The sequence below is a fragment of the Panthera leo genome, chromosome C2 (genome assembly GCF_018350215.1).
Source record: "Panthera leo isolate Ple1 chromosome C2, P.leo_Ple1_pat1.1, whole genome shotgun sequence".
NCBI classification, from domain to species: domain Eukaryota; kingdom Metazoa; phylum Chordata; class Mammalia; order Carnivora; family Felidae; genus Panthera; species Panthera leo.
Window position 1 is genome coordinate 117,352,400 of NC_056687.1, and position 20,222 is coordinate 117,372,621.

The 20,222-nt window shown below is 36.8% G+C and overlaps 1 protein-coding gene across 4 annotated transcripts in view; it reads left to right on the forward strand.

The window, feature by feature from the left end:
• Positions 1-20,222, forward strand: part of PLSCR4 (phospholipid scramblase 4) — a 50,941-nt gene that overhangs the window by 3,946 nt on the left and 26,773 nt on the right. Inside the window, exon 2 of one of the 4 annotated variants that reach the window (XM_042955724.1) lies at positions 13,131-13,186. The exons of the other annotated variants lie outside the window; for them this stretch is intronic. The gene's annotated coding sequence lies outside the window, so the exon portion shown is untranslated. The remainder of the gene's footprint in view (positions 1-13,130; positions 13,187-20,222) is intronic. 4 annotated transcript variants of the gene reach the window in all.

Sequence of the window (20,222 nt, forward strand, 5' to 3'; positions counted from 1 at the left end):
GCCAATTAAAATGGTTACCAGAATGGAAGCGAATGGGGGTGGGGCATGAAACAGATAATGGGGATTAAGGAGTCCACTTATGATGAGCACTGGGTGCTGTTTGGAAGTGTTGAATCACGGTATTGTACGTCTGAAACTAATATAACACTGTATGTTAACTAACTGGAATTTATTGTATTTATTTATTTATTTATTTAATGTTTATTTATTTTGTAAAGAGAGACAGTGTGAGTGGGGGAGGAGCAGAGAGAGAGAGACACAGAATCCGAAGCAGGCTCCAGGTTCCAAGCCATCAGCACAGAGCCCGATGCAGGGCTCGAACTCACGAACCGCGAGATCATGACCTGAGCTGAAGTCGGATGCTTCCCACTGAGCCACCCAGGCGCCCCATGGAATTTAAACAAAAACTTGAAAAAAATGGGCCAATTAAGTAAACTGTTGTTGGGCGCCTGGGTAGCTCAGTCGGTTAAGCATCTGACTTCAGCTCAGATCATGATGTCATCGTTCATAATTCGAGCCCTGCATTGGGCTCTGTGCTGACAGCTCAGAGCCTGGAGCCTCCTTCAGATTCTGGCTCGCTCTCTCTCTCTCTCTCTCTCTCTCTCAAAAATAAATAAACTGCTGTCTAGCTATTGAAAAGAATAAGGTTATATGAACTGTAGTCAACATCAAGACACTTTAACAAATGAAGAAACAAAATACAGAAAGGTATATAGAAGGCTCATTTGTATTAAAAGGCATATTATTAGTTTGTGTATACTTAGATAATCTATTGGAAGACAAACTCGTTGCCTTTTGAAATGGAAATGGGGATCTAGGTAGGAGGGATTTTTACTTTTTTGTGGTATAAATACATGTACCCCTTGGTGCTTGATTAATTCCAATTCCAGCGTTTGCAGATAATACCTATTTTCAAATATGTTTTTATAAATGTAAGGTTTCTTATCAAAATGATTTCATTGTAGGTCACATGCTATCCTGTTTTGTTAGTTTTTAATACTAGAAGACTAGCCAGAAAATGAGGCAATAAGGCATTCTCTGGTAATCTTTCAGGTATCATAACTGGCATGGTAATGTTTTCTTAAATGCGTTGTATAAATAGTATGCTAATATTACTCTTCTGATTTTTTTTGTACTCTAAAAAAACATTTTACCCTTGAAAGCCAAAATGGAGAGGCCTAATATTATTTTAAATGATTTAAACTAATTTAATATGTTTAATTAAAGATATTTATGAACTGTGGCTATCACTTTGCTTCCATTTAATCTCATTCTTTTATTTTAAAATAAAGCCAAATAACCAGCCTCCAAGATTCTTATCTGCTAAAAAGAAGGAAATATCCCACCATAAACCCTTTGTTTAGGAGGAACCATGTGGCTGAAATAAGAAATATGTTTATATAAGTTCTCAAAACATAATATAAATAGATTAGATTTTGCCACCATTTGTATTTGTTCCCAGTGGAAATTAATCACATTTTCTCCGTAGGGCTGATTTAATTAAATAAATAGATGTTCTACAAATAGTCTTAATGAGGGATTCTGTGCACCTTTGGGACATTTCTACTGGGGACAAATACAAAAATTTCTTTAAAAAATTTTTTTTAACGTTTATTTATTTTTGAGACAGAGAGAGACACAGCATGAACGGGGGAGGGGCAGAGAGAGAGGGAGACACAGAATCGGAAGCAGGCTCCAGGCTCTGAGCCATCAGCCCAGAGCCCGACGCGGGGCTCGAACTCGCGGACCGCGAGATCGTGACCTGAGCTGAAGTTGGACGCTTAACCGACTGAGCCACCCAGGCGCCAGATACAAAAATTTCTACTGCATATTTTATTCCCAAATAACAGACCTTGGTTTATCTTGTTAGTGCAAGCCTCTGTAATTGCTTTGCGAGTAGGATAGTTTTCTTAATTCTAGCTATGTGACAGCAGCTTATTGAGTTGCCAAGGTGTGGAACAGGAAATGACTGAAATCTTCATAATCATTGCACTTTAATCTACTCATATTGAACCCACTCATCTGTCCAGTTCCCTAGTAACCAAGAAACCCATAAAACGAATCCACATAATTATACATACTTACAAGAGCCAAAATTTTGGCTGAAAGTCTACAAAGAGAATTGTAACTTGGAAGGGTGAGTAAAACATTTCATCTTTGGTGAACCTGAGATCTCTATAGTTATAGATACGCTACAAGAGAGTATTTTCTATTTCAGTTCTATTTCTTTTTATTTTCTTTTCAATTTGGATTATAAAATCTATTAGATTATATTCCTTCTATGAGAGTGAAATGTATCACTTAAAAATTTTACAGCAAGGGACGCCTGGGTCTGTCAGTTAAGCATCTGACTTTGGCTCAGGTCATGGGCTCGTGGTTCATGAGTTTGAGCCCCACACTGGGCTTCACATTGACACTGCAGAGCCTGCTGGGATCCTCCCTCCCTCTCTTTCTGCCCCCTACCCCCCTTCACAAAATAAATAAACCTAAAAAAATTTTATAGCGTATTTTGGATTTCTTTTGAACTTTAGAAGAAATTTACTTGGGTGTACAAATGAGGTTTGAGGAAAAATTTAGATAGGTATTACATTAGTAAATTGAAGATTTAATTGAGTATTAAGATAATGATTCCTTTGAAGATGAATTTTTACTGACGAAAGATGTCGTAGATCTGTAACTTTGGGTGGGTGGGTGTGTGGTGAGGGGTATATCAAAATCACTTGGGAAATGGTTTCAAACCTCATACACTGGAAGAAGTCCCCTAGATTGGTGGTTCTCAAGTATGATCCTGAATCAGCAGCATCAGCATCACCTGGTCTGATATGCTCTATGGCATATTTGGAATAGTTTCAGATTTCTTTTATACACCCACTCCCTCTTCCTTGAGAATTATTGTACTTGATTGCTGAGGTACAGAATTTTTGTGTGGGGAGGAACTTTGGAAATCAATTTGTTCAAACTTTCATACTTGTCTGTGTGTGTTCTGTGTGTGACTAAAGTTCTCTTTATGAAATTTTTGCATTTTTTTTTTCATTTCATTGTGATGAAAACTGCCTAATTTTAAGTCACAAGAACAAACTGGACCATATTAGTTAAGAACATGTTTAGCCAATTTGACTTTCTTAAATAACCTTAACAGTATTGGTTTAAGAAGGCAGATAAATGTCTACATTTACTTTGGAAATGTTAACATCTGGTGAGTTAATATTTTGAAAATTCTTGTAGGAAAGTTGCATATTCTATTAATAAATCTTTTAAAAATTTCTACATCAAGTGCTTTGATAGCATGTTAATACAAGTTTTTTAAAACCTATTTGATTTAATGTTGTAATCGAAGAATATTTACTTTAAAAATATCCTTAGTAACTAGATCCAGCTAAATAATCTACACAAAACACCTCTATTACATCTGGTTGGAGAAAGTGTTAATTTTTATTTCAATTTTATTTTCTCAGTTGTATTTGTATTATAATTTTGGAGGCTTATATACTTATAAAAGTTTTGAAAAGTTTTCCCAAAGTAAAAAAGAATAAAGGACCTGCAAATTTGATTATGTCCCAGATTTTTGGTATCATTTTCTTCGTTGTTTATAATATGTACATACGCATGTTTCTGTATTTGAATAATTAAATATTCACAGTAGAAAAGTATTTCATTGTTTTAATTTTTTTTTCTTTCCTTTCCCAAATGGTAAGTGTTAGGTCCTTATCCAAGGAAGGATAGTTAGATATATTTAAACAGGTGATAACTTTATTGAGGCATGATGAGGTGGATTTTGCTGGGTTCATGGTGCTATTTGCTTTGTGATATATGTGAAAAGTCCTTAACCTAAACTAGGTATGCAGTGTTTTTGCAGAATATTTTATTGTGAGAATTGACTCCACACAGTTGGACTCTAATATATAATCATTGCAATAGCTAAATCTCAGAAAGCGATTGACCTTGATAAACTTGCCATGGTGCAATCACATTTTTAAGGGGAGAAGGAAATTGTCTATTAATGTTTTAAAGTGGTTCTCCAAATTTAAATGGACAGCATAAATCAATTAGTTTACAAGTAGAGAATAAAAAATAGTAGTATACTGGAGCTATACTAGGAAGTTACGTTAACTGTAGTTGGAATCCACACGAGGTCAGTCTTGGGGGAAGTTGCTCTATGAATAACTTTAAGTTTTTAAAATCCTTAAAAAATATACATACTTCTCAAGAGTTCACATTCATGAACTATTGTTTTCATTCAGTTCAAAATATTATTTCCCTTGAGACATCCTTTTTGACTCTGGATTATTTAGAAGTGAGTTGTTTTTATTTCTACGTGGTTAGAGATTTTCCTGTTACTCTTCAGTGATTTCCAGCTACATTACAGTATGATCAGAAAACACACTTTGCTTGATTTTAATCCTTGGTAATTAAGAAAAAAATTCTTTGTACTTTTTAAAGGTTTGTTTTATGACCCAGAGAGAATGGTCTGTGTGGGTGAAGGTCCCATGTGTTGAAAAGAGTGGGCATTCTGATGTTGAGTGGAGTGCCCTACAAATGTCAGTGTAGGTTGAGGATGATGCTCTAGTTCTTTAGTATCATTATTGACTTTCTCCCCACTTGGTGCTGTAGATTACCTGAGCAGGAAGTGTTCAAGTCTGCCAACTACAGTTGGTACTTTGTTTCTCCTTTCAGTGCTCTCAGTTTTAGCTTCATGGATTTTGAAGTCCTCTTTTTAGGCACAGTCACATTTAGGATTGCTGTGTGTTTTTGGTATATTGACTTCTACTTGTGAGTGATGGCCCTCTATCTCTGATAATATTTTTTTGCTATGAAATCTAGTGGAATATTAATATCCAGCTTTCTTTTAATAACTTTATTGAGATATAATTCACATCATAAAATTCATGCATCTGAAGTTTATTGATTTTTATTGGATTCACAGATTTTTGCAGCCATGAATTTATCCATTTATCAGTTGGTAGACATTTGAGATTTTTCTGTTCTTTAGCTATTTTTAATAATACTGCTATGAACATGTTTTTGTGAAAGTTTTTTATTTTTATTTTAGTATGTACCTAGGAATAAAATTGCTGGGTCATATGTTTACTGTATTAACTGTATTCATCTCTGTGTTTAATTTTTCAAGGAACTGCCAGACTTTTTTCTAGAGTGGCTGCACCATTTTACATTTCCACCAGCAGTGAATAAGGGTTTCCAGTATCTTCATATAATTGCTAACACTTGTTATTGTCTCTTTTTGATTATAGCTATCTTAGTAGATGTGAAAAGTAATTGTGATTTTGATTTGCATGCCTCTGATGACTAATGATGTTGAAAATTTTTTTACATCCTTATTAGCATTCATATATCTTCCTTGGAGAAGTGTCCAAATCCTTTTGGCTGTTTTTCAGTTGGGGTATTTGTCTTTATTATTGAGTTATGAGAGTTCTTTCTGTATTCTGGATAAAAGTCCCTCACCACATATATGATATATAAATATTTTATCTCATTGTGTGGATTATTTTTTTATTTTCTTGATGGTATTCTTTGAACTACAAACTTTTACAATTTTGATAAAGTCCAATTTCTTTCTTTCTCTTTTGTGGTCGCTTATTCTGTTGGTGTCATATCTATGAAACCATTGCCTAACCCAAGGTGATGACAATTTACTCCCATTTTTGTCTTTTTAAAAAAAAATTTTTTTAACATTTATTTATTTTTGAGAGACACAAAGAGACAGAGCATGAGTGGGGGAGGAGCAGAGAGAGAGGGAGACACAGAATTTGAAGTAGGCTCAAGGCTCCCAGCGGTCAGCATAGAGCCCGACGCAGGACTTGAACTGTGAGATCATGACCTGAGCCAAAGTTGGATGCTTAACCGACTGAGCCACCCAGGTGCCCCCTAAAATTTCTTAGTTTTACCTTTTACATTTACATTTATGGTCCATTTTGAATTAAGTATTTTGTGTCAGATGTTGTAGGGGTCTATATTCATTTTTTTGGATATAGATGTACAGTTTTTACAACACTATTTGTTGAACAGACTATTCCTTCCTCATTGTATGGTCTTGGCACCCAGTTCTGTTTGTTCTGTCTTTGCCTATCATTGGCCAGTACCACACTACTTGGATTACTGTGGCCTTGTAGTAAGGGTTAAAATCAGGAAGTATGAGGCCTCCATCTTAGTTCTTCATTTTCAAGATTATTTTGGCTGTTACGGTTTTCTTTTGTTTCCATGTGAACTTTATGTTTAGCTTGTCAGTTCCTAAAAAAAGGCAACTTGAATTTTGAATGAGATTATGTTAAATCTATAGATCAATTTGGGGAGTATTGCCACCTTAACTGTATCATGTTGACTGATCCATGAGCTTGGGATATCTGCATTTTTATTTAAATCTTATTTGCGGGGCGCCTGGGTGGCTCAGTCGGTTAAGTATCCGACTTCGGCTCAGGTCATGATCTCGCAGTCCGTGAGTTCGAGCCCGCGTCGGGCTCTGTGCTGACAGCTCAGAGCCTGGGGCCCGCTTCGGATTCTGTGTCTCCCTCTCTCTCTGCCCCTCCCCTGTTCATGCTTTGTCTCTCTCTGTGTCAAAAATAAATAAACGTTAAAAAAAAATTTTTTTTAATTAAAAAAAAATCTTATTTGATTTATTTCAACATTATTTTTTAGCTTTCAGTGCACAAGTCGTGCACTTTTTTTGTCAGATTTATTCAATGTATTTTATTCGTTTTGATGCTATTTTAAATGGAATTGGTTTTTTTATATCGTTCATTGCCAGTGTATAGAACACTTTTTTGTTTGACTTTTGTGTATTGATTTTATGTTCTGCCACATTGTTGAACTTATTTATTAGTTCTAATAGTTTTTAGCGGATTTCCTAGGAGCATCTTAATGCAAGATTTGTCACATTTCTTCATTCCCAGTCTGGATGGATACCTTTCATTATTATATTTTTTCTAGCCTAATTGCCCTGTATACAAGTTGTAGTACAATCGAATAAAAGTGGTGAAAGTGGATGTTCTAGTCTTGTTCTTTGGTCTTGGGAAAGCATTCAGTCTTTCTCCATTGAGCGTAATGTTAGCAGTGGGGCACTGTATAGATGCTTTTTATCAGATTAAAGAAGTTTCATCTCATTTCTAGGTTGTTGACTGGACTTTTTTTTAAATCAGGTAAGGTTTTGAATTCTGTCAGATACATTTCTTCATATATTGAGCTGACTGTGGTGCTTTTGACTTTTCTTATTAAATCATTCCTCGATTTTTGTGTGTTAGACCAGTATCTTTTTAAAATATAATTTATTGTCAAATCGGCTTCCATACAACACCCAGTGCTCATCCCAACAAGTGCCCTCCTCAATGCCCACCATCCACTTTCCCCTCTTCCCCACCCCTCATCAACTTTTAGTTTGTTCTCAGTATCCAAGAGTCTCTTGTGGCTTGCCTCCCTCCCTCTCTCTAACTTTTTCCCCCCTTCCCTTCCCCAATGGTCTTCTGTTTCTCAGGATCCACCTCTGAGTGAAAACATATGGTATCTGTCTTTCTCTGCCTGACTTATTTCACTTCTAATACCTTCCAGCTCCATCCATGTTGCTGCAAATGGCCAGATTCATTCTTTCTCATTGCCAAGTAGTAGTCTATTGTATATATAAACCACATCTTCTTTATCCATTTGTTAGTTGATAGACATTTAGGCTCTTTCCATAATTTGGCTCTTGTTGAAAGTGCTGCTATAAACACTGGGGTACATGTGCCCCTATGCATCAGCGCTCCTGTATTCCTTAGGTAAATTCCTAGTAGTGCTATTGCTGGGTCATAGGGTAGTTCTATTTTTATTTTTTTTGAGAAACCTGCATACTGTTTTCCTGAGCGGCTGTACCAGTTTGCATTCCCACCAACAGGGCAAGAGGGCTCCCGCTTTTCTACATCCTCACCAGCATCTATATTTTCCTGATATGGTCATTTTAGCCACTCTGACCAGTGTGAGGTGGTATCTCAGTGTGGCTTTGATTTGTATTTCTCTGATGATGAGTGACGTTGAGCATGGTTTCATGTGTCTTTTTGCCATCTGGATTAGACCAGTATCTTATCACTGGTATATATCCTACTTGGTCATGGTGTATAAACCTTTTTATGTGTTGCTGGATTCGGTTTCTTAGTGTTGAGGGTTTTTGTGTCTATATTCATAAGGGGTATTAGTGTAGCTTTCTTTTCTGTGATGTCTTTTGTTTTTATATCATGGTCACAGTGACTCTTAGAATTAGGTGGGGTATGTTCACTTTTATTTTTTAGAAGAGTTTATGAAGGATTAGTATTTATTATTAAGCATTTGGTAGAATTCACCAAAGAAGTCATCTGTGCCTGGGCTCTCTGTGGGAAGTTTTTTGATTACTAATTCAATTTTTTGTTATGATTCTATTCAGATTTTCTTTTTCTTCAGTTAGTTTTGGTAGAGTATATCTTTCTAGTAATTTGGCCATTTTATCTAGTGTATCTAATTTGTTGATATATAGTAGCTCATATTCATAATTTTTTTTGTTTTTCATTGTAAGGGCAATACTAGTATGCCTCCTTTTGTTCATGCTTTTAGTAATTTGAGTCTTCTCTCTTTATTCATTAGTTCAGCTGAAAGTTTGTCACTTTTGTTGATCTTCTCAAAGCAAAAACTTTTGGTTTTGTTAATTCTTTTTCTGTTTTGTATTTTATTTCTTTCTACTTTAATCTTTACTGTTTCTTTCCTTCTGCTTGCTTTGGTTTTAATCTGCCCTTAAGGTGGAAGCTTGGGTTATTGATTTGAGAGCCATCTTTTTAAAAACATGTGCATTGACTAGTATAAATTTGCTTCTAAACATGGTGCTAGCTGCATTTCATGTTTTTTGGCATTTTGTCTTTTTATTTTCATTCATTTCAAAGCATTTTCTAATTTTCCTTGTGAATTTCTTGCTAATTTGTTGCTTATGTAGAAGCGTATTGTTTAATTTCCACATATTATAAATTTCCAAAATTCTGTTCTGTTTTTGATTTCTAAATTTAATTCTGTTATTTTCAGAGCACTTTTTATTTATATGATTTCAATCTTTTAAGGCTTATTGAGGTTTGTTTCATGGACTGATGAGTGATCTATCTTGGAGTATGTTCCATATATACATTGAGAAAAATCTAGTCTGTTATAGTTGGGTGCAGTGTTGTGTAAATGAGTAGTAGGTTTAGTTGGTTCATAAAAGTGTTCCAGTCCTTTATTTTCTCATTGATCTTCTGCCTGGTTGGTCTATTTATTATTGAAAATAGAGTATTGCAGTCTCAAACTGTTGCTGTTGAATTGCCTGTTTCTTCTCTCAATTCTGTCTAGTTTTGCTTGTATGTATTTTGTGACTTTCTTGTTATGTGTATGATTGTTCTATTTTCCTGGTGGATTGACCCTTTTATTATTATAAGATATCCTTCCTTATCTCCTAAAATAGTTTTTGTCTTAAAGTATATAGCCACTGCCCTTTTTGGTTAGCACTTGCTTGCATGGTATGTACTTTTGATTTTTTTTTACTTTCAACCTATTTGTTTTTAAATCTAAATGATGTCTCTTGCATGCAGTGTGTAGTTGGATCATGTTTTTTTTTTTTTTTTCTTTGATACCCATTTTGCTAATCTCTGCCTTTGATTGGATTGTTCAATACATGCCCATTAAGGTAGGATTTATGTCCAATATTTTCTTTAAATTTTTTACTTTGAGTAAACACACAATGTTACATTAGTTTCAGGTGTATGACATAGTGATTCAGCATCTCTATACATTTTGCTATGCTCACCACAAGCGTACTTACCATCTATCACCATATACTGCTATTACCGTATCATTGACTGTATATTTCCTATGCTGTGCCTTTTATTTCTGTGACTTACGTATTCCATAACTGAAAACCTCTATCTTCCACTCCCCTTCACCCATTTTGCCCATCTCCTGCCCCCCCCTTCCCTCTGGCAGCTACCAGTTCTCTGTACTTATGGGTCTGTTTCTGCCTTTTGTTAGTTCATTTGTTTTTTTTAGATTCCACATATGAGTGAAATCATATGGTATTTGTCCTTCAGTCTCACTCATTTCACTTAGCATAATGTCTTCTAGGTCTGTCCATGTTGCAAATAGCAAGATCTCATCTTTTTTATGGCTGCATAATATTCCAACACGCACGTGCACACATACGGTTTATATGTATATCACGTCTTTATCCATTCATCTGTTGATGGCACTCAGCTGCTACTTGTTTTTGATTTATGTTCCATCTTTCTTGTACATGTTTGCTTGGTATATCTCTTCTATCTTCTTTCCTTTAGTCTACTTTATCATTACATGTGAAGTGAATTCTTTCAGAAAGCGTGTAATTGGATCATTATAAGAACACATCCATTTATCTATTTTGATAATCTATGTCTCTTCATTGATAGGCTTAGTACATTATATTTAATGTAACTATTGACATATTTATAATTTATACCTGCTTGTTTTCTTTTTCATTCCTCTATGTCTCATTTCCTGTCTTTTTCAGCATTATTTCCATCTTTTTGTAGTATTTAATCTGTTACTGCGTTCTGGACTATATCTTGTGACTAGTGTTTTTAGTGGTGGCTCTCAACCCACATGAGTTCAGACTTTCCTGGTTCTATGTACACATGTACTCTATCCTGGATACTGTGTTTTGAATATTATGTTTAAAAAAGTTCTGAGTCTGATTTAGATGCTGTGGAGGAAATCGATTTTCTTCTTGTTCTGGCAGGCTGTTGACCCGTTTGGGTTCAGGCCACAGGTTCTACCAACCTTCTGTGCATTGCGATGTGAGTGTCGGTTTTGATATTCAGAGTCTTGGCCCTGCCATTTAGATTTCTTCTGCAGTGCAGTGGCCAGCCTGAGACCTGGGCTGTGGTCTCCCTTCAGTTCTCAAAGTTTTTGTTAGGATCAGATCCATGTGTGCATCACTCAGGGATGAATGCAGAAGTTTATAAATAACTTTACTGGGACACTTTCTTTTTTTTTTTTTTTTTTTTTTTTTAATTTTTTTTTTTTAACGTTTATTTATTTTTGAGACAGAGAGAGACAGAGCATGAACGGGGGAGGGTCACAGAGAGAGGGAGACACAGAATCTGAAACAGGCTCCAGGCTCTGAGCTGTCAGCACCGAGCTACTGGGACACTTTCTGAAGCTTCTCCTCTACCATCTCCTTACCAGTTTTCTCGGCCTCCTTTTCAGTTATTGAACCAGAAAAATGAGATTTTATTTACCTTTCTCTGCTGTGTACTTCCCACAAATTAACTTGCGTACAAGGCCAAGTTAAAGGGTACAGAGAGAAAAGAAACCAAGGGAGAAGTTTCACCGCATCCTCTTGGGACCCCAGGTCCTTATATCCAGGGGAAGATTTCCCTCTCTTAGTATTCCAGGCACCTGTGAGCCTCCTTGGATGCAATCACACCTTTCTCCACAGTAGGATTGTCAGGATCTGGGGCATGAGCAAGTGGAGAAAAAGAAAAAGTATTGGTAAACTATCCAACTCTTTCTGAGCTTTAGGAGTTCCCCTTCCTGCTGCTCAAGCCAGGAGCAGAGGGCTTGTCCTGGAGCTGTCTCTGCGCCTGGTGCCTCCTGCCGTGCTTTGGGCTGCCTTGAAATACATCAGGTTAGGGATACCAGAGACAGATCAGGAGCCTGATTCCAGTTTATGGTACTTCCAATTCTGGCCTTCTTCTCGCATTTGGTTTCCAGAGTCTTCAAATAGCTGCCAAATCATTCTGTCTAGGTTAGTTAATTGTATTCAGTGGGAGAGAGAGGGTGATGTAGGTTTACTAGATCTTACCCAGAATTGGAACATGTAACCTATCATTTTTTTTTCAAAATATATTTTAAATATATTCAAAATACATTTCAAATGTTTTTCAAAATATATTTCAACAACCTTACAAAATGGAAGTCGACAGGGATCTCAGTAGAAGGGCCTAATTTTCATATTATAGGGGATAGTAGGAGAGCTGGATAATTTGAAAGCAATATGACGGGGGTGGCATAGGAGAGAGGGGGCAACAAGGAGACAGAAGGCAATTTTCAGTGGTGTTTAGAATAGTAGTCTGGCCTCTGATGAGGGTGTTTTAAACCATAGTTTCCCCAGTTTGTAAAACTGACCTTGAACAGGTTAAACTCTGAGCTTCTCTTTCCTTATCTGTGTAATGAAAACCATAATGCCCACCTCACTCAAAATATACAAAGTTCCTGGCACCTCCTAGATAATTAGTAACTGATATCTAAAATTGAAACCCGGTGAAACTGAGTGTTTTAAACATATTATGCCAGTTTATTAGGGGTCTTAATCAGTACATAACCTCACAATTCTCTATAGCTAACTGCTAATTTAAAGAGTACTTTAAATTTTCTCTAAAAAGTGTTAAAATTTTTTACTTGAAAAGAATCATGTTTTCTGTTTGGCCTCATTCCAGTTAGTTTTAAATAGGAATGTAATGATGATTTCTGTTTGAGAATTTAAAAACATGACTGGTTTGCTTACTCTTTTCAGTACTGTGGCTTAGTATTCTGGTGTATTTCAATATGTAACATATAAATAGTATATAAATATAGGTAAGTGTGCAATATATAAAATATAGGTAAGTAGTATGTTGTGTATAAATAGATTAACATTTTCAGTAGCTTCTACATAGCAGGGTTGTAGAAGTCATATGTGGTCAAGAGAATTTCATTTTATAATTTATACTGTGAGCAGAACAATGTAATAATGTAGACTAGTGCAAAAGTGACAAAAATGAGCAAATTAGGGAAAACATCTCCATGTGAGTCAACTAACATTCAAAAAAGCCTTCACATAAAGAAATTTAGTTTGGGGCACCTGGGTGGCTCAGTCGGTTAAGCGTCTGACTTTGGCTCAGGTCATGATCTCACAGCTCAAATTTGAGCCCCACATCGGGCTCTGTGCTGACAGTTCAGAGCCTGCCTTGGATTCTGTGTTTCCCTCTCTCTGTCCCTCCCCTGCTTGTGCTTGCTTTCTCTCTCTCTCTCTCTCTCTCTCTCTCTCAAGTAAATATTAAAAAAGAATTTTTAAAAAAAGGAAATTTAATTCTAAATTTATTTAGAATATACAACACCTTTTTTTTTTTTTTTTAATGCAGGGAAACTGATGCCTGTAAAATGCATAAATCCTGTGCTCTGTCGTGATCCAGAATGTGTAAGGAGTTATATAAGTAAAAATCTCTTCCTTTAGGAGACTTACGTTCTAGTAGGGCTTCCACCAAAATTTAATCCCCTTTAAAGCCCCTACTTTTTCAAAACTTTTTCTGCTTGTAGCTGCTGCTAATTTTCTTTCCCCCATTCCCTTTAAGATTCCTTACCAGGAGGCCACTCTTCTCTCCTCTACACTCTCTCCACCACATGATACCACCTCCAAGACAGAAAAGTGTTTTCATTTTGGTCCAGCAGATCTGTTGGGCAGTAGCAGAGTAGGTGAGACCCTAGTACTCCCTTTTATAAACATGATCTCCTCTTGGACCATTTTCCCAGGGAGGAAGGTTGAGGAGGCCCTTGAAAAGCACTTTCTTCCTGAGCTCTGTTTATATCATGAGAAATCTTACTGTAGAATTTTTTTGTGAAATGAATTCTTCAGGGGCGATTGGGTGACTCGGTTGGTTGAGCATCTGACTCTTGATTTCAGCTCAGGTCATGATCCCGGGATTGTGGGATCAAGCCCCATGTCAGGCTCCATGCTCATCATGGAGCCTGCTTAAGATGGATTCCCTCCCTCTCTGTCTCTCTTCCTTCCTCCCTCCCCCTGTGCCCCTCTCCCCCACTTGTGCTCTCTCTCTACAATTAAAAAAAAAGTATTTAAAAAGTAGTATTTAAAGGAATGAATTCTTCACATACTCATTGTATTCAGTAAAATAAGTAAACTGACTGAGTTTAACATTTACAGCTAACATTATCCATGGTAATATCACATATGAATTAGTGTATTTGTAATCCACACAACTTGTCCTGAGCTAAAATAGATGGATTAATATAAATGTATCCCCATTACCGTAGGAATGATTCAAAGACCAGACCTACTTGGTTATGAAATGAATTTCATATTCAAAAAGAAGCATACTTGAACTAGTTGTGTCTGCCTTTTGATTCTACCAAGGCTATCACCAGAAACAAGGAAAAATGGCTCGTTAAATTGTATTTGTTTTTTTATTATTTTTCCACTCTACCCTACCTCAGAGGTAAATACGGAAGAGTTCTGGTGTGGCTGCGGTAGATAAGAGGAAAGCACAGGTGGATAGCAACACATTGTAGTCTGGCAGTGGGGGGACTGGATTGTTGGTCACATGCTGGCAGTACTTCAGTGGCTGTACAACCTTGGGGAAAAGTCTTTAAATAACTTCTCTGGGCCTCTGTTTCCACCTCTGTCATAGTATCCAAAGCTTTTTATGAAATTACTATCTGTGTACTGCCTATTGAATACAATTTAAAGATAAAAAAGGATCATTATTAATAGATCAGATTCTGATTTGAAACATTGGCTGTAAAAATAATGATCAGTTCTGAAAGACCTCAGTGTAAGACAGGGAGCCATCATAATCCTCGAGGAGAAAGCAGGCAAAAACGTCTTTGATCTTGCCTGCAGCAACTTCTTACTCAACACGTCTGTGGAGGCAAGGGAAACAAAAGCAAAAATGAACTACTGGGACCTCATCAAAATAAAAAGCTTCTGCACAGCGAAGGAAACAATCAGCAAAACTAAAAGGCAGCCGACAGAATGGGAGAAGATATTTGCAAACGATTTATCAGATGAAGGGTTAGTATCTAAAACCTACAAAGAACCGGTCAGACTCAACACCTAAAAAACAAATAATCCAGTGAAGAAATGGGGAAAAGACAGGAATAGACACTTCTCCAAAGAAGACATCCAGATGGCCCACTGACACATGAAAAAATGCTCAACTTTACTCATCATCAGGGAAATACAAATCAAAACCACAATGAGGTATCACCTTACACCTGTCAGAATGGCTAAGATTAACAACTCAGGCAACAACAGACATTGGTGAGGATGTGGAGAAAGAGGATCTCTTTTGCATTGTTGGTGGGAATGCATGCTGGTGCAGCCACTCTGGAAAACGGTATGGAGGTTCCTCAAAAAATTAAAACTAGAACTACCCTACAACCCAGCAATTGCACTACTAGGTATTTCTCCAAGGGACACAGATATGCTGTTTCAAAGGGACATATGCCCCCCAATGTTTATAACAGCGCTGTCAACAATAGCCAAAGTATGGTAAGAGCCCAAATGTCCATCGATGGATGAATGGATAGAGAAGAGGTGGTATATATATATACACAACGGAGCATTACTCGGCAATCAAAAAGAATGAAATCTTGCCATTTCCAACAACGTGGATGGAACTGGAGGGTATTATGCTAAGCGAAATTAGAGGAAGACAAAAATCACATGGCTTCACTCATAGGAGGACTTTAAGAGACAAAACAGATGAAAATAAGGGAAGAGAAGCAAAAATAATATAAAAACAGGGAGGGGGACAAAACGTAAGAGACTCTTAAATATGGAGAACAAACAGGGTTACTGGAGGGGTTGTGGGAGGGGGGGTGGGCTAAATGGGTAAGGGGCATTAAGGAATCTGCTGAAATCATTGTTGCACTATAAGCTAACTAATTTGGATGTAAATTAAAAAAAATAAAATTAAAAAAACATAATGATCAGTTCTTGGGCAGCCCAACCTTTTTCATCTCTTAATGTAAGATAAAAAAATGTAAAAAAAAAAAAAAAAAGGCGGGGGGCAAAAGAACAGATAACAAGTCTAGTGCATTTACTGCAGAAAACCTAGTTAAACGCTAAATGTATAAGATTTAAGGAGGCTCAGAGGCCATATTTTTGGGTATTCCTGTCAAATCTGATTGGAAGTAATTTCTTCTTTAGCAGTGATTTCACAGAGGGTACCTTTAACATATGTTAATTTGGATTTTCTCTCTTTCAGAAAGGTAATCGCATTAGTTATATTAATATTCAATCCAGAGTCCATGGGCAAGCTAAATAGAAACAGTGCATCTGTTGCTTTTAAACCTCCAATTTTGGGAGCTCTTTCTGTAGGCGTGCATTAAATGTCCGTTTGTCTTTGTCTTGCTTCTTCAAAGAAGTGAATACAAACTTTATATGTTTAATTAGCAATAGGTATTTAAAGGGTCACTTAAAAAGGAAGAATGAACAGTCCTTTTGAATGTGTAAATAAAAGTTCCTTCCATACAGTACTTGAGTACCTGCTATTTTGTAATATTTTTGCATTAGTGATTATTTAAAATCTATAAGACACCATACCAGTTAAAATTTCTCTTTCAAAGGGTGCCTGTGTGGCTCAGTGGGTTAAGTATCGACTCTTGAGTTTGTCTCAGGTCATGATCTCAAGGTTGTGAGATCGAGCCACGTGTCAGGCTCCATCTGAGGGCAGAGCTGGCTTAAGATTCTCTCTCTCTCTCCCTCTCTCTCTCTCTCTCTCTCTCTCTCTCTGTCTCTCAAGAAATTCAGGAAACAAATTATTTTTAAAATTTATTGAATTAAGAATTATGTTTAATGGCATGGTAATACAAAATAAATTTTTCACTTACCAAATTGGTAAAATTTAAAGGAAAATGATATTTATTAACACTGAGATGGTCACTCACATGATTTGGGTTTAAACTGAAGGAGCCTTGCTAAAAAGAAGATAACTTGGCAAAATGTTTCCTAAGTTGTAAAAACATTGACCTGTAGAATACACATCCTTCTTAAATTATTTAATTATAAGGGAATTATAAGGGAATAGTCAGAAGTTTGTGCCAATATTTATGCAAATGGAAATCATGTAGCATTAGTCATAATACCAGAAAAGTGTGAACAATAAAAATTGAATGGTTTGAATAAGTTAAGGTAGTTTGTTGGTACCTTCTACTTAAACACATATTTGTTCACAGTATTTCTAATAATATTTATTATAAAACCCCTCCCATGCATACACACAGAAAGACATACATGCATGCATACACACACAAGACGTTCACCCACATTTTAAGAATAGTTATTTTTGGAAGGTTGCCTTAAGAGTTCTGTTCATTTCTTTATACTTACTGATGTTTTACAAATGATGATGTTTTATTTTTGTAATCAGAAATTATATATATATATATATATATATATATATATATATATGCGCTTCTATTTGTAATAGTTTAGCAACTTTTCAAAAACTCTTTTAAGTATAGGTCCGTTCTGAAACTAACCACCCAGAGTTAACACAGACTGCATGAATATAAAGGTACAATACCCAATAAAACTGCCACCCCATAAGATACCCGTTAGTTCAGAGATCCCCAGGTCACCCACACTTCTGAACAACTGGCTACAAATTTAGGGGTTCTCAGCACCTCAGGTTTGATCATTCACTATAATGACTCACAGAATTCTAAGTGTTACATTTACAATGTGGGTTTTATTATGAAGCGTAAAAATCAAGACCAGTCAAATGAAGAGACACATAGGGTGAGGTCTTTTAGGGTTTCAAATTGAAATTTTCATGCCTCTTTCTTGTGGAGTCAGAATGCGTCCCCTCCCAACATACAGTTGTGTTTACCAACCAGAAGCTTGCTCAAGCCTCGATGGCTAGAGTTTTTATTGGGGTTTCATTACATAGCCATGGTTACTTGAATCATTGGCAAGTGATTGAACTAAATCTAGAGCCCCGTCCATCTCCCCAGAGGTCATGAGATAAATAAAATACCACCCTCTTAATCACATGGTGATCTTTCTGGTATGATCAGTCCCCATTCAGTGACATCTCCTTAGCATAATCCTAAGTGTGATCCAAGGGCCTACCATGATTAATAAAGATATTTCCTAGGGTGCCTGGATGGCTCAGCCTGTTAGGCGTCAGACTTTGGCTCAGGTCATGATCGCAGTTCCGTGAGTTTGAGCCCCGCATCGGGCTCTGTGCTGACAGTTAAGACCCCGGATCCTGCTTCGGATTCTGTGTCTCCCTTTCTCTGCCCCTCCCCTGCTGGCACTTTGTCTCTCTATTGCAAAAGTAAATAAACATTAAAAAAAAAAAAAAAAAAAAAGACACTCCTATCACGCAGGAGATCCCAAGGGTTTGGAAGTTTCTCCCAGATCCTGGGTCAAAAGCCAGACAAAATCTTTCATATATATCACTAAGTTATATGTAACAACCGAAAGTGAGTAGTCATCACTTCCTGTGGAAATGGAAAAAAAAATGGTTAATACATGAGAGATTAATCAAAGCCTAATAGATATTTCTTTTTAAAGCAAACCATATATACATTCCTAGGATTATTAGCATATTATTTTATATCTACCCAACATGGATTATTGTGAAATAAGAGGTTTACAAAGTATGAATGTTTGAAAAAAACCCCAAAAACCAACATTTACATTTCTTAAGTTTTATCAAGACTTTCAAATAAATCAAATGTAATATTACTTCTAACCATGTACACATATATTATCTCAAATATATACCATGAAGTATTACACTAATATAGACATAAAATACTCAGTTTTTCATAATGCAGGATAATTAAAAAAAATAACTTCAATACTTATATCTTGGAACTGTAATGAATATTGTAATTTTTAGAAGATGTCTTTAACATAACTTTGTCTTCTATTTTTAAAGTCAATTACTGGACAAATCCATTTATCTGAATAATATAATTAATGTCACTACCTTACTAAAAGGTAAAAGCAAATCCTGTGGAACATGTAAGATGTACTCTAACTCATTTGTCTTTCATTTAGCTACAAATAGAAAAAGCCCTCTAGCAATGCCTCCATTTTCTCCTAGTCCTTTCCAATTTGAAACTCATTACAGTGCTCGTAAAATCATGTCTGCTAGAACCATACTCACTGGTGGCAGAAGATGGGGAGTTATTGGTGTCAGCTTGAAACCCAGTATAAAGTCTTCACCAGGGATGCTTAGTAATGCATATTAAGTGGCTGAATGGCAGACAGCTCTTTTTTTATACTACATTTGAATGCTGAAACTTATTCTTGGTCTCTTCACCAGCTGGTTTATTTTACCTAGTGAAATTATAGTAATAATGCATGTTTGTTGAGGATTTGCTATGTACCAGGCATTGTTTTAAGTGCTATCTGAGTGTACCATTTCATTCTTGGAGGTGGATCCAACTGCCATGCTGCCCATGACACAACAGATAACCCAACAGCAGAGTAGTCATTCAAAGTCACGTAGCCGTTAGGGATACCTGGGATCTGTCTCTATCTGAACCACTGTTCATACTATGTGAAGTGTGCTGGTGTGCACCAGTCTCTCCTTCAAGTATTCCTACCTTGAATACAAAGGATGTCATCTAGAAGTTCCATGTTAAACCCAAATGGACAATTGTGGTAGATGGACTACGACTTTGCAGGAACCAGCTGTTTTTCCTGCCCTTCCAGGAAGAAACAGAGGAATTGTACAGACAGTGACCTCCTGCTTTGCGTTTCTCTCCTCTCACGGTTGAAGGCACTGGAAACGGGCAGAGCCCGAGGTCTTAGTCTGCATTAGCAAATTTCCAAGACTTCTGCCTAGAAAATTGCAAGATTATCACATGTCCAGAGGCTCCCTTGCCAAGATGCCAGGACAGATTCCAGTAAACATTCAACTGTAAAAAGCTGACCATTATTCTCAGTTTTATAATTGAAGTTTCTTTTTTTTTTTTTTTTAATTTTTTTTTTCAACGTTTTTTATTTATTTTTGGGACAGAGAGAGACAGAGCATGAACGGGGGAGGGGCAGAGAGAGAGGGAGACACAGAATCAGAAACAGGCTCCAGGCTCCGAGCCATCAGCCCAGAGCCTGACGCGGGGCTCGAACTCACGGACCGCGAGATCGTGACCTGGCTGAAGTCGGACGCTTAACCGACTGCGCCACCCAGGCACCCCTATAATTGAAGTTTCAAATAACCATGTTATGGCTCCGGAGCTTGTGGTTTCATTGAGCTTTCCTAGTATGTCACTGTTCACAAAGGTGGAACTGACGAGCAAGATACAGCACAGCTGCAGTGTTCTACACAGCAAGAGGAACCCATGTAAATGCTCTCTTGCTGTAGGATTCCATTTACGCTATCAGGTTTGCTGCCTTGCAAAACAGCAAACCACCTCGTCCTATCCAGCCCATGTCTCCTTTCCCTCTTTATTACGTGCCAGTTGGCTTAGATTCC